The following is a 3,657-nucleotide window of genomic DNA, read 5'->3' as shown; positions in this document are numbered from 1 at the left end:
TTATTTATTTTATAAAGTAAACATCCTGTGTTGTTACAACATTCTTAATCGTGCGTAAACTGATAAGATTGAATCTTAAATTCGTTGTTGATTTGAGATTTGAAATTATCAGTATTGCATTCACCCACCTTATGCAATACATTCAGGGACCAACAACTGGTATCAGAGCCAGGTCATGTTGTTCACAAAATCATTATAAACAAATCTAAGATCTTGTCAAGTATGCAGAAGTTAAGCAGTATCAAGAACAACATTTGGAAAAGAAAGATTATGTTGATTATCAAGGCCTCAAACCAGATTTATCCTGATTTATTGGAAAATGGCTCTTTCATACCACAAAAGGAAGTTCCAGCAACCATAGAAGGTTGAAAGATCATTCATGCTCATTGGTAGCAAAAAAGCCTACTGAGTGGACTATGAAAGGATATCTTCGATATTTATTTATTTTGGCATTTATAATGAAGCATTAAATATTAATTCACTTAGTAATCCTCCATATTAGGACATTGATTTATTTGATTAATTAAAAGTGAAAAGTGTGTCTTGGCAAGTTATTTCAAAATTATTCTTTACGCAATAGTCGTGCTAAGGAGTTTCATTCTCTACGATCATCTCTTTTTTCCAATTGCGACATAATATTTTACATCAGGCTAGATGAAGTATTATCTACATATGATATTATTTGAATCCCTCATGTAACATTATTTACAAAATACATTTAAAGTAATTTATTCCATGTTTAAACAATTTATTTTCTTTCGGAATAAATTATTTGTAATATTTCAAATTTAATAGATCCTTCATTATTTAAACATATTATTTTTCTATAGAAGCATTTTAAATCTCTATATTAATATTTGTCTTGAAAATATTTATATTCAATTTTACTTCATTCTGGAATATCTTTCTCAGTCTCTCAAATTCAATATTTATTCGGAGAAAAATATTCGCAATACGTAGAAAGCACTTTAAAGTTATCAAAATCATGGTTTATCATGAACAACAAATTTTCTATGTATTTTCTTATCAAAACTTTCATCAAAGAGTCTACGTTATTTGAGTACAGACGAATTGTTTCAGTTTTCGAATATCGGTTTTTAAAAGAGAAAATACGGGTTTAATACTCTAAAATATTTCTCTATCCACAAAAGTATTTTATCTTTAAGGGAATATATTTTAAGTATTTATTCAACTCTTAACTTTGGCCAAAACTCCTCTTCTTTTATCAAGAAAACTATTCTATCGTATTTGGAACCTAAAAATGGATTAATCATTTTAATCCAAATAAAATCCTTCTACAATACATTCAGGGACCAACAGAAGATTGTTTCCCAAGAACTGACATGTTCCCACGGTGTTCTTTCCATCAATTTTTCATCCTACATAGTCAGCATATAAAAAGCCAATTAGATCAAAACCAAAATTTCTATGGTACCAAATATTACAGTTTAGTGTGCCGTTGAGACATTAACATTTAAGAAGTTGTGAAACAGTATGAAAATGGAGAAACTTAAATACTTACAATATCAAGATGTTAAGCTACGAGACATTTTATTGAGGATCGGAGTATACTAACTTCTTTTTCCTTCGTCAAGGTTTTTATGCCACTGGACTTTTCCTGGCAAGGTTATAACGAAACAGACAATTTTTGTAATAATTCATATTTGACAATTAGGGGGAGTGGTATGATGTGAAAGCTGGGTGATTGTCTGTTATTTAACAATACAATTAAAGAAAAAATTATAGAAGGGGAGTTGAATATAATCCTACGCATTTCCAATAATTTCTTTCTTTATTCAATAGAGAACAAAAAGATAATAAAGCTAAATTGAAATTTGAAATAAAACAAGAGTCTTTCAAACTTCCAAGTGGGATTTTGTTTTAGTTGAGTAATTTTTATGTATTGAAGAACTTTCCGTGTTTTTCAACACATCTGCATACAAACAGATGAAGAGTTCACTTTACAAGATTTTGCCTAACTGCTCTAAGTTGCTCTTCTTTCTCAAATTTTCAGGACACTAGAAAATGATGCACAAGATTTGGTTATATATATATCCCAAGTTCTCGTATTTTCTAGACTAAAATGAAATTATCTAAATAAACCTAGAAACAGTTGCACCCCTGCTCAGTTTCTTGCTTGCACATTTTTGGAATTGTTTATCTTCTTGACTGGATAGTTTTGTTAGATATTTTCATATTGTGTAGCTTAGAATAGTAAGCTTCGAGTTCTTCAACATAAGACTAAGACTATCTATAGCTTAGATTTCAAAACAGTTTGTACTTTTCCTGATCAACTAATGTGATCATTATCCTTTTTCTTTTCTGTAGCTGTCAACTAATAACTTCCGTACTAGAAATTTATGAGTCCATATGAAAGGCATATGTTTAGCCAATTTGTAATTAAAGAGGTACCAACTCAACTCTGATAAGAAAGCAAGGTAAATAGCAAGTACTGTTGAAGGAATCCGTACGAAGAACGTCAAGTGATTTATTGAAATTATATGTTTGAAGAATTTCAGGATGCTGCTGCACACCACTGGAAGAAGTTCATTAATATGTTCAAGCCTCAGTGTACAAATAATCTTTTGTAGCACGTCCAGAAGTCCAGAAGGTATAAAGTTTTAATACTTTATTTATTCAGAAGATTCCATACTATTGTTACTTATGAAGAAGAACTACGAAGACATAGACTCGACGAACAAGCCTCGTTTCAAATGTTTGTTTGATAAAGAATATTTAATTCAGCTAGATACAGATGAACCAGAGAGTACATTTGTGTGTCAGCTACTCAGATTAAATGTTCTGCATCAACTACAAGTGGTCGTTCGATCATGACAAAGATCTACAAAGTTTAATCAAGCCGGAAGTCTCTGCTGATGAAGATATACAATATTATAAGTATTTATTTAATTATCTCACTAATCAAAATAATTTAATTGGTTGTATAATTTATTTATTAAATTAATTCACCTTCGAATTAATTTAATTTATGAATTTATATAATTAATATAATTAAGTGAGTAATTATTAAGTATTTATTCAATTAAATCAATTGATTTAATACATATTTGGCTCGGTATGACATTCTCAAAGAATGTCATACCGTGTCAGTTGAGCAGACTTTCTCAGAAATGGCTTTATTATGTCATACTGATGAGTATTGCATGGCTTAATCACTCGGTATGACTTTCCAAAGGAATGTCATACCGTGTACTTGATTCTGACATGCTTTGGTATGACATAAGAGAATGTCATACCATTTGCTTGCTTTAGGCTTTGTCTAGTATGACTTAGAAAAAGTCATACCGTGTCCTTATTTCAGACATTGTGCTTGTGTGTGTATGACTTGCTTGTTTATGACTTAAAAAGTCATACAAGGCTCAACCGAATGACTTTCTTTGGTTATGTCATGCCAAATGAACCTTGAAGGCCAAGGAAATATGTCATACCGCCCCTGGCAGTATGACATTCCTTATATATGTCATTCCTTCTTTGTTTTAGGGCATGGCTTTGTGTAATAATGTCATATCTTCCATTGTAATGTCAATCCTAAGCTAGAAAGTCATTCCTTTCAATGTCATACCTAGATCCAAGTGATTTGCCTATAAATATGGCTTCACTTCTTCATTTGTATGTTGTTCAAGCATTGTAAAAGCT

Source organism: Daucus carota, chromosome 7, assembly GCF_001625215.2.
Source record: "Daucus carota subsp. sativus chromosome 7, DH1 v3.0, whole genome shotgun sequence".
Classification (NCBI taxonomy): Eukaryota; Viridiplantae; Streptophyta; class Magnoliopsida; order Apiales; family Apiaceae; genus Daucus; species Daucus carota.
Note: the sequence above shows the minus strand (reverse complement) of the source record.